General features: G+C 52.6%; 1 protein-coding gene across 10 annotated transcripts in view; it reads left to right on the plus strand.

Moving 5' to 3' along the window:
• DAB2IP (DAB2 interacting protein) overlaps window positions 1-24,338 on the plus strand; it is a 210,179-nt gene that overhangs the window by 133,760 nt on the left and 52,081 nt on the right. The window contains exon 1 of one of the 10 annotated variants that reach the window (XM_068656652.1): window positions 4,051-4,810. The exons of 8 other annotated variants lie outside the window; for them this stretch is intronic. The gene's annotated coding sequence lies outside the window, so the exon portion shown is untranslated. Of the gene's footprint in view, window positions 1-4,050; window positions 4,811-21,196; window positions 21,328-24,338 lie in introns of those variants that run through there. One more of the 10 variants, XM_068656653.1, reaches the window with a different exon arrangement.

Here is a 24,338-nt window from a genome sequence, read left to right on the forward strand (position 1 = left end):
GACTGGAGCACGCAGAGTCATCTCGGGGTTTTTAAAACTTAAGGTCATCGCTCTCAGCCTTGGCTCCTGCAAGTTCGGCATGCAGATGCTTATGTAGGGACATAAATAAGCGGCCTACTTTTCTGGGATGCTGAATCCATTAAAATCAATGGAAGTTCTGCATCTCCCACTAAAATGTCACTTACTTTGCTAGCTAATTTTAGGTACCCAAATACAGAAACTTTGATCTAAGAGCAGATTTTTAAAACACTGTGGAATTTTTGCCATGCTTCTGGGACTCCAAAGCACGCGGCACGTGGCTGATGCCTGGCGTTCAGGATGGGACCTTGGGCTGAGCCCTGCCTGAAGGCTTCGTCTGTGTGGCTGCAGAGCGGGAGGGAAGGAGGATGGATGTCGGCAGCAGTAGGTGCATGGGCAGCTGCCCTCTGGCAGTCCGCAGCTGAGGCTGAGGGCAAATTGAAAGGACCGGGCAAAACAACGAGTCGAAGCACGCCGTACAAATCTCTCCCTGGGATCGGCAATTCCAGCAAAGGCATTTTTGAAGCTGGGGCAGATACAATCTGTGTGCTGTCCCTCGCAGTGAGGCTGCCAGGTCATGACTTGTTTTCTTGCCGGGTCTGAGCAGTGCTGTTAATGTCAGCGTGGTCTCGGTAAAATGAAGTGAGAGATTTGTCATGTGCTTTAGTCTTTACTTTTATAGCACTACATATAAAAAAGGAGAGAGACAAACGTCCTTTTGTCCTGTGAAGGCATTGATTTTCATTGCCCGCACTGGTGTGCCTGGTAGCTGCTTGGGCCTCGGCTTTGTTTTGCAGGACATTAAGTCTGAAAGTCAATGTCTAGGACTTCTACCACATCCTCTGTCCTGAACCAGAGAGCTCTGCTGTTCAGCGTGTGTGCCTTGCATTCAATCACGAGTTCGTGCTGCTGCTCTGACCGTGGCATAGGTACCCCTTCTAAGGGCTCTCAGGCTACCAGACTTGCCTGGCATCACCTTCAGGTTGCCTTTCCCTTTGCTTCTCCAGCCTCAATGTATTTTCCACAGCGTGTGTCTTGAGCTCCTAAGCAGCATTCAGTCAGTTCCCCATTTTCTTTCTTTCCTTACCTGCCTCTGGGTTTTATGTCACCTTTGTGCTTTTTTTTCCTGACAATGCTTTGCCTTTTCCTGCTTGCAAACACCGCCTGTGAACAGCAAAGGCCATTAACACCATGTAGCAAGGTACTCATTTGCTGCTGCAAAAATTCTCTATTGGTGAAAGGCTTTACTGATGTCAGCACTAAAAGTTTTCAGCAAATTCTTAATTTACTAAGTACTTCCAGATTAAGGAAGAGCACGGAACGGCTTACATTCACAAAACATTCAAAGGCCAGAGGGACTGTGCAAAAAAGTATTCATTTGAATACAATTATTTTTCAAGAGAACAAAAAAAATCCTCCTTTTTTTTTTAAACTGGGTCAACAGTACATCTGCAGCACTCAGCCATTTTACATATGACACGATCACCCACTCTGTTTATCTTTAGGCAATATGCTCTTGCAAACTGCCAATTAATTGCATATTTGGTGCCTGCTCTCTCCCAGCATCCTGGATAAACACAGCGAAGCCAATCAGAGGGAGCTGCTCTTGGCTGCGAGGGGAAGGAAATCTGTCATTGTCTCAGCCTTGTTATCTGCAACCACGGCAGACTTTTAGCAGCGTTCTGCTTGTAAACACCCTCTTTAGACACCTTCTGATTTACATCGATGGCGTGTCAGCCATTGTCTAGGCACTACCTGAAGGTTTCTAAATAATTGCTTTCCCAAATATTAGATGCAGATTGTCCTTGATAAAAGGCAAGGGCCATCAGCAGGACTAGGGAAATGTGCTAAGCAAAGTCCTTAAAATGAAAAGATAAAGCCAATTCCAAAGCAGGGTAAGAGAGAGGAGAGGGGAGCAAAGGATGTCGAGGCTCGGTGTGCCCTGCTCAGGGAGTCCTGGAAATTTGAGCTGGACTGCCAGGTGCACGGTTTTGGAGACAAGTCAGGCTGGGGCACAGCCCCTTCAGAAAGCTGGGATCTGTCGATGTCAGCCCAGGGGCACATCCCTCTCCTCTGCTCTAGGCTGGAAGTATTTCCTACTCTATGTGAGACTCGTGTTATTTAAATCTGGACAAAACAATAAATTGTAGGGAATGATCTCCATCGCACACAGGGTTTTCTGATCAGCCATATTCTGCCTTTCTGTCTCCAGTTCCTCTGGCTACTGAAATGCCACAAGAATGCACTGAAGGGATGATCCCGAGATGGGTTTGGATGTGCACTTGCTACAGCCTGGCAGGTCTTCTCTTTATTTCTATCGTGCTCTAAAACTCAGTGACTTAAAGAGAGGCTCAGCTGAATCCACAGGGGCTACAGATAGCCAGGACAAAAATCTTCTCCCAGGGCAATGCTCAAGAGGATTTCAAAGCTGCCATCTTGACATTGAGTTATTGTAAATTAACTCTTGCTTCCAGGCAAAGACTGATGAATGGTCTGAAATGAAGAGATAAGTGTGCATATGGATTCACGCTCCCAGGCTCTCACGGACCTTCTGTGGTGCTAGCAGATGGAAATAATTCCTAAAACAGGGAATATTTGATGCTGGGTCAATTCTTATTCTATTATGCCAGCTTATATAGAGTATAAATGAGTGGAACTAGTTTGAACTTACACCAGTCTAATACAGGAGAAAAACAAGCTCCATGTGTCTTTTAACAGTGCAGATTTGTGGTTTGTTTTTTTTGTTTGTTTGTTTGTTTTTGTGTGTGTGGTGGTTTTTTTTGGTCTAGCTGTTCTTTTTTACCAGTCTCAGTTTAGGCTGTCCACGACTTAATCCCATTATTTAATATTTGCCTACCAGTAGTGCTGTAAGGCTGTAGGGAAGGTGCGTTGTGACCTGCCTACCTGCCTGTCTGAGAGCCCGTCCAGCCTGGATTTGGTGTCAGCAGGAAAATGAGGAATGGGATTTAGCCTGCTCCGGCTAAATCACGGAGGATGTAAGCACTGGACTTCAGTGGAGGTGGGATTTGGCCTGCAGACAGCAAACACATGATTCATCGTGGGTATTGCAAAAAGGGTTTCGTTTCTTGTCTCCCGGATTTGGATACGACAGGATTTCTGGTGCAAGGACAGGCTGAAAGGAGTGGATGTCCCCATATCCTGAGAGCCAGCTGTGCACATTGCACGTGGTAGGTGAGGAAGATGCCTGTTTGCGGTGCAGTGACAGTGAAATAGTGTTGTGATCGTGCGCAAGTCGCAGCCAAGCTGCTAGCACAGCTTCAGGACATGGAACAGAGATGGAATAGAAAACATCCTTGCTGTTCTGCCCCTCCATGCACTTGTTTCAGCAAGAACATGCTCAGAAGAATGCCACATCCTTCCTCAGTGCCCTTCTGGAGCACGGGGAGCCCTGCTTTGCGGCAGGTGCTCCTGGTTCCCGTTCCCGTTAACTCAGGGAATGGCACAAAGAGAAGAAATAGATAACGTGACAGTTCCCAGTGCTCGTGGGCAGCACCAGAGCATGGAATTTAAACATTTGCCCTCAGAAATGTCCCTGCTTCAAGCAGCTTGTGTTTCGGGAAAGGGCAAGGCGTGGGGAGTTGTGGGAACTCAACCCAAACATTCTTTTTTTTCCCTTTTATTTCTGTAATTTGTCAGAATTTTCTAATTGACAGGGTGAAGTAAAACCTGTTGGACTGAGGCTGCCCTCCAGGCCATTGTACAGAACTGGTGTGCAGTGGAGACAAGATCTATTCGTTGCTGTCAGGGACTAGAGTTCATTATCACACGGGCAGTGGCTAATGATGGCAGTTTAAATTTCAAGAGGATTTGAGGAAAATGTCCTTTAATTCCCATATGCCTGCACTGTGGACTTACTCCTCCACGCCTGCACTTTTTTTTATATACATATAATTTAAAACGTGAATTGTAAATACCGATAGAAGGAGGCTGCAAGCTAAGCCAGCAGCATTTAATAGTTGCAGCTTTAAAGACGAAATGCCTGCAGGAAGAAGGATCAGGGCTGCCCGCAGCAGCTGCCGTGAAGGACTCCAGCGGTGGCAGTGACGGCATCACCCCGGGCACGGCTCAGGAGCGGGCACTGCTCTGCTGCCCCCAGCATCACCCAGCCCCGTCCAGGCCTGGCCAGGTGCCTCCCGAAGGGCTGCTGAGAGCTTTGGAGCACCCAGGAGCCCACTGCTGAGTCCGTGGAGAGGAAATCCCAAACTTCTTCAGAGGAGTAGACCGAGGAGCCTGTGCTTATGTGCGAGCCCTCTCCCTTTTTTCCGGTACGTTAGCTGTATTGCGCTAATTATAGACGTGAGAGAAGCGTGCTGGATGAAGTTTAATTAGCAATGAGCTGCTTTGTCATGTAAACCCCGAGTGCAGCGCAGTTCGCTCAGCCTGGATCACCGCCAGCACCTGCGGGAGCGCCCAGGCAGCGGGAAGGGGCTGGGAGCAGGGAGCAGATGCCTCCTCCAGAGCTGCGAGCCTCAAGGAAGGGCTTGAATTACAAAGGAAGGGAAGGGGCTGAGCTTCCCTCCCCCCCACCTCCCGTCACAAAGGGCAATAGTCAGTTTACTTTAATAATCCCACTATCAGCTGCAGAGGAAGTCTCGCAGTCCGGGAGTCTGCAGGCAGCTCGCAGCCAGCTGGGTAGCACGGAGTGAGCCGGGGCCGAGGGAGGGCAGCGCCGAGGATGGACTCGCACTGCTGGCCGAGGAGCTGACTTTCCCAGGGATCCCAGAACTCCTTTTCTATCCCGATCTTATTTTTCTGTCCTGTGAAGGCTTTGGTAAGTGTCCAGTAGCTTTTCGCTTACCTCTCATGTCTGTGGTCACTAGGACTTGGCAAATGGCGATGGAACTGCGGTGGCGAAGCATTTCCCGCACCTTCGTGAGCTTGCTCTGGAAGTGGATGATCCAGATTTTGAAAAGCTGAACCTTTAAAATCTTTTGAATTCATACACTGCTTTTTTTTAAAAAGCCAGGAAGCAGATACGGAGAAAACAGACTTGCCAGTGCATTGTTTCAGCTGGTGGGGACTGCTGGGGCCGCGGCGTTGTGCAGTGTGTTGGATTTGCAGACGTTGGACTGCTCTGAGCACAGCTCTCCCGAGGTCTGTGGGTCGGTTCAGCAGTGCAGATGTTTGTGCAGTTTCCTGTGAAAGCTGCCGGTGGGGGTCGAGGCAGCTGCGCCCGCAGCCAACCTCTGCATTCAATCAGCCCCCAGGAGCGGCGCGTTCAGCGCCTTCTCTGCACGCTGCTGGGGAGGGAGCAAGATGCAGGAACCGAGCGGTGAAGTGGTTGAAGTGGTTTGCTCGCACCGCGTTTGCTCTGGGCCCTGAAACTCGTGGAAGGGAGCCGGCAAGGTGGGAGCACGGCGGGCAGCGATCCCCTCACACCCGCAGGGAGGGCAGCAGGCAGCGGGACCGCGGCGCTGAGTGCAGGATTCATGTTTTTTTTTTCAGAGAATGGAGAAGTTCTGTATGACTATAAAAAAAAAAAGGAATCGGCCATGGGCTAGGGCAGGGTGTGTTTGCAAGCAGTCCCGGGTGTGTGTAGGCGGCTGTCTACGTGGTGAGAGTGCAGGATAGCTAACTTTAAAGGGAGATGTACGAAATCTTATGTAATTTATGAAACCGAGCGTCCTTTCCCAATGTCCGTGCTGTGAGCCTGAAAAGGCTAACCCTGAAATGATTTTAAAGCTGTCTTTGTTAGTCATCCTTTCTGCAATTTGTTTCTTTTCACGTTCCGTTTTGAGTAAAAGGAGCCAGGCTGGTTCCTCTCCCCTCTCCACTCCTCCTCTATTGTTAGGCTCTGCCAGCTTCCCCTACAATTGTCCAGCTCTGCTCTTTTCTGAGCCTGGCAGAAAAGGATTTTGTTGAAAAGGAAAGAAAGAAAGTGTTTCAGAGTAAAGTCTGGCAAGCGTTTGTGTCCTCATTAGGCTCCAGGCACACTTCCTCCCTCCCATCTCTTTTTCCCTACAAGTAGCAGGGTGACAAGCACCAAGCACTGCCTGCGATGCCTTCAGCAGAATTCCCCCTTACCCTTCGGACCGCTCACTGTTCAATAAACTCAGCAAACAATAATTGCAGCTAGAAAACCAAGCACATTACGTACCCCAAGGAGCAGGTGCCTGTAACTGCAGCAGGGTGTTTGGTAAGAGCCTCAGTCAGCCCCGGGGCTGGAGGCAGGGCGCTGAGCATCCTCCCGAGGCAGGGTCGGACGGGTGTGAGGAAAGCGGTGTGTGAGGGGAAAGGTCAAGATGTGCCTGTGTTTGTTCTCATTAAATCGTAGCTTAATGTAGCAGACTGTAATTAACGGTCACGGTAATGCTCAGAGGTAAGCCGATGCGATTCTCCTCGCTTCCTTTTGATTCCCAGCCATCGTTTCGGTCTTTTCCCTCTGACGAGCAGAGATGGAGCAGGAGCTGGCTGTGCTTTGGGGGCTCCCATCCCGCAGCACCACAGCCCTGCGGCATGCTGACACCCCGGGATGCCCCCACGCCACGGCCGGGCTCCTGGCACCGCCACGCCGCGGGTGGCAGGGGAGCCGTGCCTGGGGAAGGGGGCTGCCGCGGGGTGGTAAAACCAACACAGACTCCTGTGAGGCTGAGCCGCCTCCTGGGCCTCGTTAGCGACAATATTAGCACAGGAAGATGTGAGCGGAGTGCTGCAGGCAACCAGGAGCCTCAGATCTGCGGGGAGCGGGGCTCAGGGAGCCCCCGGGTGCGGTGCTGGCCGCAGCCCTCGCGTGTTTGGCCTCTTGGCACAGCAGCTCCCCGGGCCTTTGTGGCCCCAGGGTGCGTATTTGGGAAGCAGGGAAGGTAGTGAGTGGGATGAGAAAGCACTCGGTAATTTTGTGAGCTTCCTTCTGCTGGAAGTGACAGGAAAAACACCTTTTCACGTTTAAAAGGCTCCCTCGGCTCCCCTGGGTGTTGTACAGAAACACCCCCCTTCTCTGCTTCTCCTTGGCTTTCACCGTTTGAGACCTGCAATTTGATGACAGATTTAATAATACCCGACAGAATTGTCGTTTGTGCTGAGAAGAGCTATTCAAAGGCAAGTTGTATCACCTGGGATAACAAAACGTAAAGCCACCGATTTGTTCAGTCCCCGTTTTAGATGCTCGAGACCCAATTTTTCAGACTCATTGGGCACGGATGTCTGCTGGAGCCGAGTTAAATACCAGGCCTAAGCTGCCGGTTCTCCAGTTAGGGACTGCGTTGGAATATTTCAGCTGATTCATGGAAGCTGGCTCAGGAGATGCTCAGTGCCAGGCTGGGACCGCAGCGAGGAGAGGGAACCGTGCCGCCTGCTGCCCGGGAAGGAGCAGGATGCAGGTTGGGCTGCAGCCAGTAGGTTTACAGCAAAGACAATAAAACCAAGAACTAGACCGATAAGTGGTAAAAGGGCTTTAACAAAGCCTCGGAGCAGTTGGTCACATCCTGCAGCGTGACTGACCAAGGTGCGGGTGGGAATGTCCCCGGAGGTGGTGCACGTGCTGCTGTTGGCCCACGGGAGCGAGCAGAGCTCCAGCAGAGAAGCTCAGCTCAGCCTTTCCAGTGTGTGTGTGTGTGCCTGGGGGTGTGTGTGTGCCTCTGGGGGTGTGTGTGCCTCTGGGGGTGTGCAGGCAGTTTGGTACTGAGCCTGTGTCCTTGGTTCATGGGGTTCCCCCAGTCGGATGGCATCCATGGCTCGGGCTGCTTGCGCTCCGCTGGCAGTCCCCAGGTAGCTCTGCAGGACGCCTGCAGCACGAGGAAGCCTCCACCAGCGTTGCCCCCTCGGCCAGGACAACATCAATAAAAATGAGAATTTATGAGCTCTGTCATGTACAGCAAGCAAAGTGTCTTGCAACAAATTAATCACTGATTGCAATGCAGTGCTGACCGGGAGCTTTCTGCTTCTCTCTTGGCATCGTTGCAAGGTTGTTAGTTACAAAACAAGGCTGATAAAGAGACCCTTGGCTGCCAGTGCTTCTGTGTGCTGCTATCTGCTCACCAAACACGAGGCAGCGTTAGCCCAAAAGGTGTTTTTACTGCTCAAGTTGCTCCAGCTTTAGTCAGCAGAATGCACCGGCACCATCTCTGTGCTTGTTGCTTCCTGTGCGATTTTGGGATCACGTCACGGTCTGCTTGCAGCTGGGGCTGAGGAGCTGGGTACTGCCGGTCTGCTGGAGGACCAAGCTGCACAGGAGCTCCTCTTGGGCTTCAGTGAGAGGTTCCTGGGGACCACAAGACCTTTGCCTTAAGCTCTGTTTCTTCATTTCCATGTTTACAGAGCAGCACCAAAGCGGGGCTCAGCTCTACTCCCAGCTTTTAAAGCACTCCCAGGTCCTTTAAAGCAACTGTGCAGCAGCAAAATGAGTTAAAAATGGCTCTTGGCTCCTGCACTGATGGCATTGTCAAGTCAGCTGACATCCTTTTCCCTGAGCTCCAGATAGCATCCTCTGGCTTTCTGTATGAAATCGTGTTCACCTGTCTGTGTGTGTACAGAGACAGCTGTACGTGTGTGTGCCTGACTTCTGAAATGCGATGCACGGAGGGCATTGTGTAGCGGGAGCACAAAAACCTTGGTATAATTCAGACGTCTGTTAGCAGGATTTAGTGAGGAGATCTCAAAGCCTTTTCCAAACACGAGCCCGCAGCAGCGTGCGCCCTCCCGGTAAGCAGGGGCAGGGCAGAGCAGCGGGCGGGTGCTCCGTGGGGGCACGGGGAGAGACCGAGGCTCCTGAGCACGGCCGGCTTTGGAGTCGGGCGCCGGCTCCGCGTTCCCCTGCTAGGCTGCTTCCCTTTCCCACCGGGAGAGGTTTTGCCCATTGTTCTCTAATTTGAGCAGACAGGAAAAAACCCAGCTTTGAATTCTGCTGCCTTCCCTCTCCCCACAGCTGCTGCGAGCAATTGTCCCAGCGTTCCTACCCAGAGCCGCGCTCTTTGTTTCCCTCAGGGTGGCTCTGCGAGGTTATTGTTTTTGCAGTCATTTCATTCCTCCCTGCCTGAGACCAGCCCGTTGTTTCCTCTTGACTCACGTCACCTGTGGATGGCCTCTTCCTGCCCAGCACATGAGCACGGAGCGGGCTGGGAGATGGAGGCAGTGGCAGCAGCCCCGGCAGACACCCCGCAGAGCAGGGAGCAGAGCTGCAAGGTTGGAGCCACGAGTCCTGCTGGCAGCCAGGGACACGTGCAGAGACCTGGGACGGGGAGATCTGCAGGGCACGTTGCTGTGTCTTTGGGATGTTTCGCCCCTGGGCACAGCGGACTTGCATCAGCCGGTCCCATCCTGGCGGGTTTGCTCACGGCTGCTGTGCCCGGAGACCCTGCGAGCACACACAGCTCCTGCAGGTGGGTGCTGAGCACACACAGCTCCTGCAGGTGGGTGCTGAGCACCACGTCAGACCCACCAGTCTTCAAGGCGTTGTCTCAAATGCTCGCTGGGTCCGTGGAGCGAGCTGCCAGCAGCTGTTTTTGCTACAGGCTCCATTTGGTTCATCAAGCTTGGCACTGTTGGTTCCCCCCCTTCCTCTGTTCTTTTTCAAGATGCTCTCACAGCAGAGCTCGGAGGCTCGCTGTCGCTTTGCCCACGTCGGGTGCTGGGGGTGAGCCGGCCCCTCAGCAGGGCACGGAGCCCCCCCAGCACCGTTCGTGCTGATGGCAATTGCCCAGGCATCGGGGAGGGAGGAGGGCGTCCCGCATCTCCGATGGCACATCGACATGAAATTTCATCACCTAGGCTGCAGGAAAAATAAACTGTGGCTGGACTTAAAACATCGCAGTGAGGAGGAGTAAGGGAGAGAGCCTTTTATGAGCATTGAGAATATTTGTAGCTAAGCAACCAACATCAGCAGGAAGAATAAATCAAAAGTTTCAGGGCTCTGCCTGCCTGCCTTCAAGGGTCAGGAACTATATTTTCCCTCTGTTAACAAGATTGCCTTCCTCTGAAACATCAGCTATTAGCTCCTGCTGGAGGCAGGATACCATATTAGATAGACCAGAGGCTTGTTCTGGGATGCTGCGCTGGAAACGTAAATGAAAGGACAGACGATAAGCATCTTGCCAAAGGCCATCGAGTGAGTCAGGCTTCCCGGTCGCTCGCAGGAAAATGCTTTTGGAGGAGCAATGTCAAATACATAGAAAATATTTTCTAAATATTCTCGTGGAAGGTCTCCCAACGACTCTTGGAAGCAGCAGCTACAGACTCTTCCCGCTTTGCAGATGGCAGAAGTTAAGTGGCTGGATGGTGCTGTAGGTTTGAAGTTGTGACTCCGCAGCTTTGCTCGTTCGGTGTCTCCGTGCAGTTCCTGTTGCTCTGGGGCACTGATCCCGGCTGCTGTGACTGCAGCACGGACCCGAGGCCTAGCAGTTAAAGTGGCTGGGCTTCATTTTCTGAGTATTGGGCAGCGTTCTTCACCGGCTCGCACCAGAAAACCAAGAAGCGTGACATTTTACTTTAAAATGTTTTATTTATAAAGAGGAATTTTCTCAGAAATGCCAATGGGAATGGCAGCAAGTCAAATCCCAGCAGCAGTTTCTCAATGGAACTTCTTTTTTTAAATACCATCTTGTAACCTCAGGGTATTTTCCATCTCTGCCTCCTTCCTCGTGCTTAGTCAAGAGCCAGCTAGAAGTGATGCTGCGATCTTTACCCTGCCTGTCAGCCTCACTGATCGTCGAGAGGAGGGCTCGGGCTGCCCTCTGCATGCGGGGAGATCCCTTTGGAGAGCCCCAGAGCCTGGCTGCTGGAGCCCCGAGCCCTGCCATGCACACCACAGCCATCACTCCTGGCCCTAAATAGAGCAAGTCCCTGACTGAGAGCCCCAGAGACCTCTGAGCCTCCACAGACACTCGAGTCGGTGTTAATTATAAGGCTGAGTATATTAAGGCCAGATCCCCTGGCATTTATAGGGAGCTGTATTCCTACCCCAGATTTATTATTTCGATGGGAGCAATGAACTGTGACACGGGATAACCTGTGTGCTCGTGGCCTTCCAGGAGCCCTCCTCGTCCCGCTGGGGTATCCGGGGTCATGCCCGAGCTCACGGGGAGGTCTCTGCACGAGGATGCTGCGTGCCGGCTGCGGGCACTGCCTCAAAGGCACCCAGCCCCAAAGGCACCTTTGTAAATACAAGGCTCTCTTCCTTGGCTCAGGGGAAAATTATGTGATTTTGGTTTTCTTTTTCCTTTTTTTTTTTTTTTTTTCTTAAGGTCTCAGAATATTTAAAGACTATTTGGCTCCTCACTCGTACAATATTTATTTAAGGTATAACCGCTTATATGCCAATTTAGCTTTTCAAAGGGACTGTCCACATCTTTTAGCACTTTGTAAGGCATTTTCCCCACTTCCTGTGGCATCAGGCATTTCAGAGGAGTGAAAAAAAAGCATCTCAATTTTTATGGATTTGTGCTGTTATTTCTATGCTGACCTCTCTTCAGAAGTCACCCTTTTACAGACAACAAAAAAAACAACTTTGGGAAGGAAAGGGCTCTTTTTTCTCACATTTACTGATAGAGCTGTGAGGCTGGCCAGGAGTGGCTGGGGTTACTGAGCCGTGAAAAGCGCTTGGCTGTTTGGAGCAGGGGTGTTCGTGGCCGCTGGCACCAGGGTTTGTGGGAGCTCAGCCGGGTGCGGGCTCCGTTTGGTCCCGGTGCCACCGCCGGGCTCGGAGCAGCAGCGCGAGCTGGCAGGGACGGAGTGGCCGCTGGGTGTGTGTGGCTGTAACGCCGTGCTGCTACCACCACGAACGATTTGGGGGCCTACATTGATGTTAACATTCCTTCAGGAGGTATTTTTTATTTTACGGTAGGGAAAGTCACTTTGGGAAGTCAGGGAAGCACGTTTTGAATTGGCACCGGCTATTTGGAAAGAAAAAGAAGGAGTTGGTGGGCTGAGCAAGGTGTCCTGGAAAGAGAAGGTGCAGCTGGGGTTAATGCCCTCCTGCATCCCGGCTGGCTCCCCGTTATCCCAGCCCCCAGCTCTTTCAGAGCACTGCCCAGTGGGCTGCTCAGTTGTGTTGAGCTGGGCCGGCTTCACCGAGATACCCCCATGCAGCTCCCTGAAGCCCTTCACACGGGCTGTGGGGCCGGGGGGCTGCGCTTGGGTCAGGTCTTGGGGTGCTGGGAGCTGGGGTCTGGGGCCACCGGGGCCACTGCCACACGGGGAGAGTGCCGGGCAAGGGTGCTGGTCGGTGCTTCTTGTAGCGTGGTTTCTGCATCTCCCTCTGTGCCCTATAAATCCCTCTTTTTCATTATGTTACCGCTTCATTTTCTCTTCCAAAAATCGCACCCTCTTGTCTTTAGTTTAATTTTTGCATTTAATGAAACAGCCCTGTAATTAAATATTCTTCCACAATTCCCTGGGCAGAGCATCTCATGACAAAAAGCACCAATTTTATTATTATTACTAATGCAAAGTAATGAAATGCTCGAATCCTTATCAGGTGTAATTCAGGGGATTAATCATTTCAGGTGGAAGGAGAAGTTAGCTCCAGCGTTTCCACCGCACCGACCTGCTGGGTGTCCTCTCGCGTTCCTCCCTCCATTCAGACCTTGCAGCTCCGCTGTTGTGGCTGAGAGCATCCTGTGCGTGTCATTGCATACAGGCTGGGATGAGCGTCTGTGTGTTAGCACAGCGTGCCTGAATATATTTGGTTTTCTAGTTCACTGGGCAAACAGTTAGCAATAAACTAAATACTGAGAAAGCTAAAAGAGAATACTAGACTTCTGCTGTCCGCGAGGGCTGGCTCTGCAAACCCACCGAGCACCTCACAAAGAAAAGCAGACCGAGCCCTAAAAAGCTCTGAACCAGCTGAATTCTCATGGAGAAATATTTTTGCTTCTTCAATCTGAAGTACAAAACAAGCAACTGGGTTTACTGTGAATCAGTCGGACAATCCCTCACTTCCTTCTGACTTGGCCAGGCCACCAGGTCGTACGCTCTCCTTTCCTTTCCTGCCTCCTGCCCCGGGCTGGCCTTGTTAATTATTTCCAGACTCGGCTGAAGGCGCAGGAAGCTGCCCGGGCAGATGTGCGCCACCTGGGTGCTAGGAACAGGGTTTCCCCAAAACTGGACAGGTTGGGGTCCAGGGAATGGCAGCTGCCCTGGTCTCACGGTGCAGCCAGTGAGGTTAAATTCCCTGCTCTCCAATGTGGCCTGCTGGCCAGCAGGGCTCGGTGCTGGTGCTCAGCTCTGCCAGGAGGCCTGCCACCGAAGGAGGCACCCAGGAACAGCAAAGGTGCAGGTGTGTTTGGGGCAGCTCTGACAGGGGAAGTTCAGCCGGGAGGAGGAGGCAGACGGTTTGGGCTTGTTAGTCTGCATGTGGCCGGCTGAAACGTTCCTTCCTTCTGAACATCCTTCATCCCCCTTTGATCCGAGCCGTGCTTTTTCCTGGAAGACTTCCAACATTCTTGGGGTAGCTACGAAGCTCCTTTTTTATCCCTTGTGCAAGCCACATCCCTCAAATTTAGGAAAGACGCTGTGATGATGAGGTGGGACTGTTGTGTGTAAAGTCGGTGCTGGATAAACATGTTTGACTTCTTCAGACGTTCTTGATCTCTCTTTGTTCCTAAAACAAGCACAGCGCAGGCTCCCGTGTTCAGCTGGTAGTTTGACTCAGTGCAACGTGGAAAATCTTCCCTCTAAAGGCTTCGAGCTGCGTTGTGGGTCCAGGTGGTCTTTGTCCAATAAACGGAGAAGTTTTGTGACCATCATTTCTAGAGTAACACACCAGACAGATTCGCGTGGCTGGAGCACACCGGGAGGCAATACTGGGATGGGAAGGATGCCAGGAGCCAAGGTGCTTTCATACAGCTCCGGAGACGCAGCTTGGCCGCCTCTGGCTTAGGCAGCTGCCTGACGGAGAGAGCCCCAAGGTGGCTAGAGGGATAATGAAGTTGCTTTTAGGAAGGACAACAAAAAAAATGCCTTGCACCTTGCTCCTTCTTAGTAGGCTCAGAGGCAAAAGAAAAAAAAAGGCTTCTTTCTCTAGAGGTGAGCAGTAACTTCGCTTTCCTACAGCAGCAGAAGCCCGACGCTAGATAAGTAGCTGTGAGATGATTCATAAAAAACTAATTTATAATTTGCCAGAATATAATCCTGTTTGATCAGTGTTATTCAGTTCCTCTTTCTTTTAAAATTCAGTGCACTTAACTGTTCTACGAGGGTTTATGAATGTTTAAAAATTGCTTTGTGGTCCCTAAAGTAATTTGACAAGTCTGACAGCTATTGATTAAAAACCTGAAATTATTCAGACTGTGGGATGACTTGGGGGATTAGATAGAAAGTTTTTTCAAATGTGAAAGGAAATAAGATGTTGGAAAGTAAATATGTTCTTGAATATTTTTGAAAAATCCATTACAACTGTGAAATTAAATTGAAATGAGATACTTCGTGTGGAGATGAAGGAACTAAATGCTGGCTTTACCAGTTAGGCACGGGGCAGAGCTCCCCGTCCCGGGTCTGGATCACTTTCCCTGGATGATGCAGGTGAGCGGGGACCTGGGGAGCCCCTGGCACAGGTCAGCGTCTGGCCAGGCCCAGGCAGCTCCTGCCGTGCAGTTGTGCACCGTGAGGCCAGGCAGCGGGCAGGGCTGGCAGGAGCGGGGCTGTTGCTGTCAGATGCGTCCGCTGCTGCCCAACTGCATCCTGCCGCAGCCTCCCGGCTCATCCTGGTTTGCACAGCTCGGGCAAGGGCTGCTGTGGGAGCTGGGAGCAGCCGCTAGGCCAGATTCCTCTGCCTCAACTTGTCCTTCTTCTCCAGCCCTCCGGGAAGGGTATCCAAGACTGGCTGTGCCGTCTCTGCGTGTCAGAGAGGCTCTGCTAGGAACTGTTAGACCAGGGCCATATTGCACATGACCAGAAGGGACCTCTTCGTTCAGCAGGTCCAGACCTGATCTCTTCCTGACAACCATGTTTTAGAATATCCTTCATAAACACGTTTCCTCCCTGTTAACATCACTGAGGTTTTCTTCCCCGTTCTCCCTCCCTCTGGCAGGCTAATCTCTAATCTCACTTCTCTCGTGGTTAAAAGCCCTCCTCTAATTGTCAGTCTGAATCTCCTCACGGCCAGTTTTAGCTGCTTGTTTTACCAGTGCAGCTCTGCAGCTTGACCAGCTCTCGTCTTCCTCACACACTCTGCAGGCCGGGGATGGCCCCCAGGTGCCGTGTCCCCTGCTCCCACCTCGGAGCCGGGACTCGGGCTGGTCACACAGAGCTGTGCAGGATAAGGAACGGTCCAGAGCCATTGAATTTCTTCAATGGCTTCAAAGTGAAGAAAAAGATTTTTCGTCATTTTGAGGATTACTTTGCTTCAGGTAAATAGCGTTAAAGTTTAGCAAGGTCAGTAACAGCCTGCTGACGTGCCTCGGCATTGTGCTGCTCAGAAGTGCTGTGCTTGGAAGACGGGAAAATGGTGCAGATTGTGCTTGTGCCAGGAGTCTGTGATTCTCAGGAGTTACCGTACAGTTTTTGTCGTGGTACCAAAGCCTGGTGGCCGGTCCCATCCGAGTCTGACAGGTAGGACACGTCTTTGGAGGTAGCACGCTCTTGATATGCATTCGCTGGAATTCCCAGGAACAGCTCTGTCATTGAAGTGGGATCTGGCCCTATATTTCCTTATCCCTGATCTGTGAGAAAAGGTTACAGAGGCAGGAAGAAGGCAAGAACTGCTGAGCTGTCATCTTCAGCTCCAGCTCGTGCGTGTCCTCAGAAGGTTATACCAAAGCAACAAGAAACGCCTTTGGCTGCAACGTGGAGATACCACCCGAGCAGCTCCCAGCCTGCTTCCTTGGCCTGCTTCCCCCAGCCAGGGACCACGCGGCCCCTGCTCGGCTCCAGCAATTCTCCGTTTTGCTGGGATCCATGCAACCACCTGCCCAAAGGCCGTACGTAGTGAGGGGAGCCTGCGTGGTACAGCCCGGAGCTGGTGCTTGGTGTCACGGGACTGCGCGTGGTATTTTACACCCTTGTACTATCTGTGCAGCTCAGGTGTATCTCAGGGACAATATTAAGCTTTAAAGAGATGAGTGGAAAGAAAGGGGACCTCCAAACGTAGTTACTGCCAGAAATTACCAGCCATCACCTACTTGTCGTTGTGCAGCAGATGGGAATTATCCACAACCCCCAGACTCCAAACGAGGGAGTAGTAACGCTAACCCCAGGCGCACTTTGAACTTCGCTACCTCTGATTAATTAAGTTTTCCTTTCCTTGAGCCTGATTTAGGACTTACGCTCAGAAAGAAGGATTTAAGTTAAGAAACTGTTGAGAAATTGAAGGGCAGTGCTCATCCCCTCATCTCATCCCCTTCACTGCCACATGTGCAGTAGGAAGCTTGATGCTGAGAAGTCAGTCTCCGAGGGCATTCCTGCCCCCAGATCCTTGCCGTTCCCCCTGCAGTGGCACCGCTTTCCTTGTCAGCAGGATCTTCCTCCCTGCCAAGCCTGAAGTGACAGCGGGGCATGGCAAACTCTTTGCTAGGGCTGGTGTAGGTCTCTGGGCAGTGTGGAAGGTGTGCGAGCAGTTCTGCATCCGTACGGAAAGGAGGAGGGGTTCCATGCAGCTGTAGGGTATATTTAATTAATTCATGGAATAACTGAGCTTGCCAGGATGTTTAAAACCCATCGGTGTCAGGGCTAAGACACACGGCTGCCAGCCAGGGCATCACGTTTGGAAAACTGCTGCGCTCCTGACAGGGGCTGGGAAGGAAGGTGGGACACGGCTGGGTCTGCAGCTCTCGGGGCCCTGAGACTTCACAGCCCGGGGAATGGCTGTAGTGCAGGGCACCAGGGCTCTGTGCTCCTCTGGTGTCACCACTGCCTGTGTCACCGCTGCCTGTCACTGCCACCTGTCACCACTGCCTGTGTCACCGCCGCCTGTGCCACAGCTGAGCGACAGCGCTCAGAAGCGCCTGTCCCCACCTGGGCTGCGATGACACCGGCTGAGCTGAGAGCTGCTCCGTGGGCACCCTGATGCCTCTACAGGGGAGACAGCCAGGGTGTGGACGCAGCGTTTTGTAGCCCAGGTGACAGCTTAGTGACTGCTGACTGTCACTTGCAGTGTTATTTCCACTCCGTAATGAGCAGGGCCGTAGTATAAATCACGCCGCTGCGGCAGGCAGACAGCGGCTTTAAAAAATCTGCTCTGGTGTGATTGGTGATAAGGAGAAGTGCAAAGATGAGGCAGAATGGCTCGATTGCATTTTTTCCTTCTTTTCCTTGACATTTGGCGACCACGATAGAATTGTTACAAGGAGTTTTGCAGAATGTAGCTGGGAATACATTTGCTACCCCAACGCAACGTGAAGCTGCTCGTGTCCATTCAACCACCGCTGTCCCAGTTCGATGGTTGCGTTGGAGTGCTCCTGCCAGCGCTGCTGCTACAGCCCTATAAACGGCCAGGGACATAGGGGGGTGGAGGTTTCACCTGTGCAGTCAGATCTGAAAGAAATTGTCAGAAATGTTGCTGCTGATCTCTTGCTCAGAATTCTTTAACCCACTTTTTGGAGGAGAAACAATTGTTTACAGTAATGAGGGAGTGTGATCTGACTGAAGGATGTACAATAATCTGTCCCGAATCTGCTCTGCTGAATTGTACCAAATTAACTTATTTCTCTATATTTGTTCATATTCAAAGCATAAATAATTTAGCATTTTGTCTCTCTCCGTGAATGTGAGAAGCACGCTTGCTGATTTCAGATCAGATGGAGAAGTGATGTTTATTACTCTGATGTTGGGGAATGATTGTTGCATATTTAATAGCACCATAAATAAAACTCTGTAGCTGTGTTCCCACTTGTGGGATCGGCATGTGGCTCTCTCCTAATGCATTGGAGCTGCAGGACTCAAAGCTTTTGTGTGAGGATGGCAGAGGCTTTGCTTGCCTGGTGAGGCAGGGCACGAGCCCCCGCTGCGTTTCCCCGCGTGCCCCGGCTGCCCGACGTCCCCGGCTCCACCACGGCCCCCTCAGCCTCCAGCTGCTGACGGAAAATAACCGGCGCTTGATAGAAACGCTCGGAGGCTGACGCCGTGTGACAAAGCAAATACCAGAAGAAGTAAAGCAAACCTCATTAAAATAAAGTGGCTGGCAGATAAGGCAAATGTTCACCGTGCCTTTTAAAAGCAATATTTCTTTTCTTCATTTTGTCTTGCTAGTGCCTTTAAAAAAACTGCCTGGAAATATGTAAGTGATTGCCCAAGTAGCTGGAGCTTTTTGCATCCTCACAATGAGTAGTGAAGATCTCTGGTTTTGGCAGGTGTATTTCAAAGTCTGGGGCACGTCCTGCGCAGCAGGGGAGTATCGGGGCCATGCCTGTTGTTCCCATTTATAATTAAAATTTCTCTGAAGTGTGGCACAAGTCCTGCAGCGTTCTGCAGCAGCAGGCCCAGATGTTGGGCTGGGCAGCAGCACTCTGCAGTGTTTCGGTCTGTTCGCTGCTGGGCCTGTGCACAGGATGCTGGTCAGGCCCCTTGCTGAACTCTGGCTTGTCACCCAGCGCCGTTCTCAAGCTTCTCCGCTCGCATTCACTGGCCTGGAGAGAAATTCTTGTGCGTTTTACCTAAGACACTTGCCAGAATAAAGGGAGCAAGGCACTGCTTGGCAATGGTGAAAAGCAAGGGAGAAAGAGCGAGCTTTGTCCACGAGCCATTCGCAAGCCAAGGCAGCCCCGCTAGGTCACATTCCTGTTCCCTCCGCCTTGGCATGGCTCGCCTCTTTTTACTGGAGTCCAGTGTTCCCAGTGTTTCCAAACTCGTTGTAGTGTTTGCAGCAAGCTGGGATGGTCTCCGAGAAACAGTTTGTCTGGATCTCATTTAGAGCAAGTCAGCGCCACTGCGGCGGGGCTCTGAGAGCCTCCGAAGGGCTGAGCTGTGCCGTGCTCTGCAGGGACGGGCTCTGCGCCGCCCGCAGGACCCATGGCTGGCCCCAAGGAGCCCCACCGAAGCCAGTGCTACTGGACAGACGTGGGTCAGAAGTGGTTCAAGCCCCTTCCTTTGCTGGAGCACGCCCATTTTGCTTGGTTAGTATTCTAGCAGCAGAGCTAATAACTATTTTGGTGTCTCTTCTCATTTCTCACGTACGTATAAAGTCTCTGTTGATGTTTAGCTTGACAAGCCAGGCTGCAGTTAGGATGCCAAAAATCTCAAAACTGTCATGGAGTGAGGCAAGGATAAAGGAAGAAAACAACTCAGATAAAAGAGCTATGGCCTCAGAAATGCAGTCTGTGGCACACTTCCCAATCCTCAGAGAGACTTATTAATTTGCATCGTGGAAGTCTTTATGGTGCACAACTCGAGCGGCTTCCTGGCTCCACTTGGGATCTCGCTGGCTTTCAGAGGAAGCTGCTTTCGCACTTCTACACTCAAAGGCATTTAAAAGCGTTTTTGTTCCTTAAATTATAAGTGATGCTGTAAGGGAAGGCACATGTCAAAGGTAGGCCAAGACTGTACTCAGCGATTGCACATCAGCCTAGCGGAGGTTTTAATGGCTTGTTCCAAACAATAGTGCTCAGACGTAGATTAAACATTAAGTCCTTTTCTGCATCCTTGGGGCTTTCTGAGCAGGAGGATGGCCCCAGTTAGGCTCTGACTAATGGTACGTCGCCGCCGCGCGCTTGGAAGACGCGTTTGGGTTCCCTCCCCGAGTTTCCTTCCAGTTCTGTTTTCCTTCTGACAAGACAATTACATTGCTCGTTCCTACAATAAAAACATAAGGCGAGTAAAATGATTCATCTTTCCAAGCAGTTTTGCTAAAGACTATCATTAATTAAACATCGGGAGGAATGTGTACGCTTTGGAAACTGTGCTTTGTCCGAGACGGCGGGCTGCTCGGCAGCCTGCATCCTTTTCCCCCGGGAGAGCTCGGGTGTAGCCCAGTGCTAGTGCCCAGGATTCCCGACTGGGGGCACAAAGTCGGCGTTTGCCCTGGCCCCGCCGCCCCCTGGGGCCGCTCGATGGGGGCTGGCAGACGTGTGGGGCTGCCCCGGCCTCGTTTCTCCCTCCCAGAGGCTGGGCTGAAGCCTGCTGGCAGCACACTGCTATGGGAGCCCCGGCTGCTGGCTGCCCGTCTGGGAACCTCCTGCTGCCGGGGGTGGGGGGGACACTGCCCACCAGCTCTGATCTCGTTCTTAGAAAAATAAAATAAAAACGAAGTTATATCCAGGCACTTGCAAACATGGATGTGTGTTGTGGGCACTTCAGAGGGAAGGTGCTGGGCAGCTTCTCCAAATTTGCCTGTGTGCTGCGGGGCAGCTGCAGTTGGTTGGTGCAGAGGTGAGTGGGTGGGAGGGTGCGGGGGGTTGAACCCCTCCACCCCTCCGTCCCAGGCACGATCGGTTTGTATTATCCTTGTTTCCCCCCTCCAAATAACCAGCCAAGCAGAGCCTCGTCGGTTGTGTGTTTCTAGGCGTCCAGAGAAGTGAAGAAATCATGGAACATTTTTCTCACTTGGCAATTGTTTGAATTTCTCTGCTGTCTGCATTGTGTCAGTGCTCTCCCCGTCCCGCCCCTCTGCTGCGGGATGTGCCCAGCGATCGGAGCTGTTGTCCTCGCGCCCTGTAAATGGGACATGACCAGGGGTTACGGAGTGACTCAGTCACCGAATGTGCTCAGTTACTCATAAACAGCCAGGATCTGTCCGGGTAATTCCTGTTGACAAGCTGATGATTTCCTAATGGGAAGAGAGCCCTGACACCGCAGGCATGCGCACAGCCTTGCAGCCAGGGCCTGGCTCCACGTCACCCCTCCGCGTGCGTGCCTGGCTTCCAGCAGCACTGCTGTCGGGCTGGGGGATGAAGGCAGGGAGCCACAAACACAGCACAGACAGCGAGAAGTCATTCTAGGGGCTGATAATGGGAAAAGGAGCTTTTCGCCTCTAGCTCAGCAGTTTGCAGGCAGTCAGGGCTGAGGCAGCCGGTCGTGGCTTTGGGGAGCCCTGGGGCACCTGCGGTCCCGTGGCAGAGATGCCTGCAGATGGCTGGGGTTTCGTCCTCTTGAGGGAAAGCAACACGGTGCAAGCCCTGGCCACCCAGCACGTACATTGTGAATGGCTCAGGTTGTTTCGTGAAGCATTTTAGGGGGCTGTGCTGCTTGTGCAGGCCTGCTGACTGCAGGGGCTGGCAGCTCCTGTGCGTGATGGCAAGCGGGAAGCGGTTGTGTCTGGCTGGGCCGGGCTGGACTTTGCTTCCCGGTGTTTACAGTGCCATTGCTCATTTGGGAACCAAGCTGCAGCTTTCGGTTTGATCTGCTGGAATGGTATATAAAGGCATTCAGGTGCTCGCCGGCAGGGAGAGGTGGCACGGCCGGGCAGCTGGCTGCTGCTGGAGCGAGGTGAGTCCTGCCCACTGCTGGCACTGCCCACCCGACACCCACCCCGGCTCACCACCAGCCCTGTGCCTCCCTGGCTCCTTGTTCCTGGGCTGGGCTACTGCACGTGGGAGCGAAGGGTGGGCTCCAGCTTCTCCCTGCCTCTGCTCTTCCCCGTGCTGGGGGATGCTGCAGGAGCCGCTTTGCTTTGGGGAGCTTCAGGGTTCCTCCAGCATGCTTTTCTCTCAATCCTTCTGCCCGTGCTCCCTTCTAAGTGTGTCATGGGCAAGAGAAGAGGTGGACAGAACGAGGAGGGGAAGCGGCAGGCGCAGGGCACTGGGCACGTGGTCCTGGGAAGCAACGTGCGGGGCTGGACCCCAGAGTTCAGCCTCGTGCTTTGGGCCATTTTGGTTTAACCTCGCCGTAGCGTTATTCAGATGGGAGCTGTCAGCTCTGGACAGGCTTGCTTGTGTCTGCTGTCTGCGTGCCCTGCCTGCCCATGCCCGGAGCCACCAGCAGCGCCCGCGCCGTGCAGCCCAGCCATGAGCAGCGGGGAGCAGCAGCTGCAGCCCTGCACCGGCACGTGGCAGCCGCCTCCCGCACCCAGCAGTGCCTGGTTTACTGATTTACCCCCTGGGATACCAGAGTGAAAGGCTGCTAGCAACCCACTGCTGGGAGCCTGGCAGCTTTGCAACCCAGCATACCAGAGACGATGAGGCTGGGATGGGGGCTCTCCAGCCCATCGCGCCCCCTGCCCTTTCTCTTTGTCTCCTTCTGTGTCCCCTCCCAGGAGGCACGGTGCCCCCGGACACATGTCCCTCCGAAATGGGGTCTGGGTTTAGCTGTGGCAGTGTAATCCGGGGCAACCTCGTGAGCTCAGGGGCAGATTGCAATTCCGTTAATGAGAGCATACGCGGGCCAGTCCCAGGGATTTGAGCTAAGCCTAGCATCTGTCACGGGAAGGACAAGTGGTTCGTGGCACTGGCACAGCGGTGGTTCAGGGGATGGGCAGTGGGGCAGAGAGGGCTCCTGGCTGCTAGAAAAACTCCTTGTGGAAATCGGCGTTTTAAGGAATCAAATTTAACAACAAAATCCAAACTCTGTCTTTCCATATCAAAATTTAAGGCTAGAAATGCTTTGAATATCCTTGGAAGAAGGTGGAATAGGAATTTCTGTTTCCTGCTGTGCAGCTGTAACCCCCGGAGCTGGGGAACCACAACCCAAAGCCATGGCAGGGAGTGGAAAAGGCAGGATCAGGACTGTGGGCAGGGAGCAGATCCCAGGCTGGATGTGCAGGAGATGTGTCCATGCAGCTCCATTCCTTTTACCTCCACCTGGTTCCACCAGCTCAGGCTCTCGGTGCCGTGTCCAGCTGGCTTTAACTCCTCGTCTTAAAGCCCAGGCCAGTGCCCCAAGGGGCAGGCTGACACCTGAGGAACGAAGTGAAACCGCAGGTGAGACAAGGCACAGTGCCTCAAAGGAGGGAGCTGAGGCCAAGCCGAGTTGTGGGGAGCCCTGTGCTGACCCTGAATACCTGCCCCAGAGGAAAATCCTCCCAGATTCAGTCTCCATAAAAATCCTGTTCTGGCACAACTATCCCCGTAAAATCCAGCCGTTTTTGCAAGGAGGATGAGCTGGTGTTTCATTTGGTTAATAACCGAGGCAAGTTAATCCTGTTCAGGCAAGGCTGAAACCAGTTTCAGTGCATCTGTGTCAGTGCTTTGCATCTGTCTAACTAGATAGGTTTAAAAGAACTTGCTTATAAAAGGAAATTGTTCCTACCGTGCAGCTACTGAACCAGGGATCAGCCCCGGCACGGCTCCTCGCAGTTCCCAGCCTGCAGCTCTTGGTCAAGGGGCCTGTGGAGAAGAGGACGGTGCTGTTTGTACACCAGGCAGGGCTGCTCACAGAGCGCATTCAAGAAGCTCTTCGTGTCTCATCCAAGAGGTGATAAGAAGTGTTTCTGGTCAGCAAGATCAACTGGGTCTCATTTCATCCCTTCGAGAGAAATGCGGTGATCAGAAGTTAGGAAAACAAATGTTGGTGTTCTCGGCTTGAAGCTCGTACGGTGATAATGGCAATTAGGGCTTGTTAAACTCGTTAGCTTTTGCTATCACACAACTCTTTAAAAAGACAGCTGAGACCAAACTGAGATTTCAGCTTTCATCTCTCCCAGGGAAGATGAGATCCCTACAGCCCTGTCTGCTCTCTGGGCTGGGGGGCAGATTGGAGCCGACGTGTGTCACTGGGAACGCGGCCCGGGACTGAACCTCTGCAGCTGCGGTGCCGGCCCTGCAGCCCCTGCTCCTCCGGGCTGGCAGCCTGGCTCCAGGTGGCCCTCCCCAGGCTCCTGGCCCCAAATCAGGCAGGAGCAGGGGCATGGGGCCATTCCCAGCCTGGGGAAAGGGCAGGCTGGAGGTCTACAGCCCCCCGAGCGAGTGGTCAGCAGCAGCGGAGCTGCCGTGCTGCTTGGTGCCTGCTGGTACTGGTGTTACTCAGCCAGGTTTGTGCTTCTGCAGAGGCTTTGTGCTTCTGAGGTCTGACGTGGATGTGCAAAGCTTGCTGCCCAGTGGCTGGCTTTGTCCCGCGGGTACCAAAAGGTGCTCTTTAGGGAGACATTCACCCTCATCAGCACATGCAGAGCCTTCAGTGCGCTCACCTTGGCTTTGATGAGAGCCAGGTCCTCCCTTCCCTGGAGAAAGCCGTCCTGACTGTGTTCTGAAATCACGGAACTGGCTGTGTTCATGGCCTGATCCTGTCCTCGCCCCTGTGTGACCGTGACCTCAGAAGCACGACAGCCTCTTTAGGTTCTCTGGTGTGCCAGCCCGAGCCCTGCGCTGGGACAGGCAGCGTGGTGGCACCACGCCGGTGAGAAACTCTGCCTCTTTTCCAGTCTGCACATGTTCTAGGAATCACTGCGATACTTCATCTGCTCCTGCTACACGGAGATTTATATGAAATCATTTCCATTCCATTGAAATAATTTTCAGAGATTAATCTTTTAGGGTATTAGCATTGATTCCTGCGTGTACGTG

Source organism: Anas acuta, chromosome 20, assembly GCF_963932015.1.
Source record: "Anas acuta chromosome 20, bAnaAcu1.1, whole genome shotgun sequence".
Classification (NCBI taxonomy): domain Eukaryota; kingdom Metazoa; phylum Chordata; class Aves; order Anseriformes; family Anatidae; genus Anas; species Anas acuta.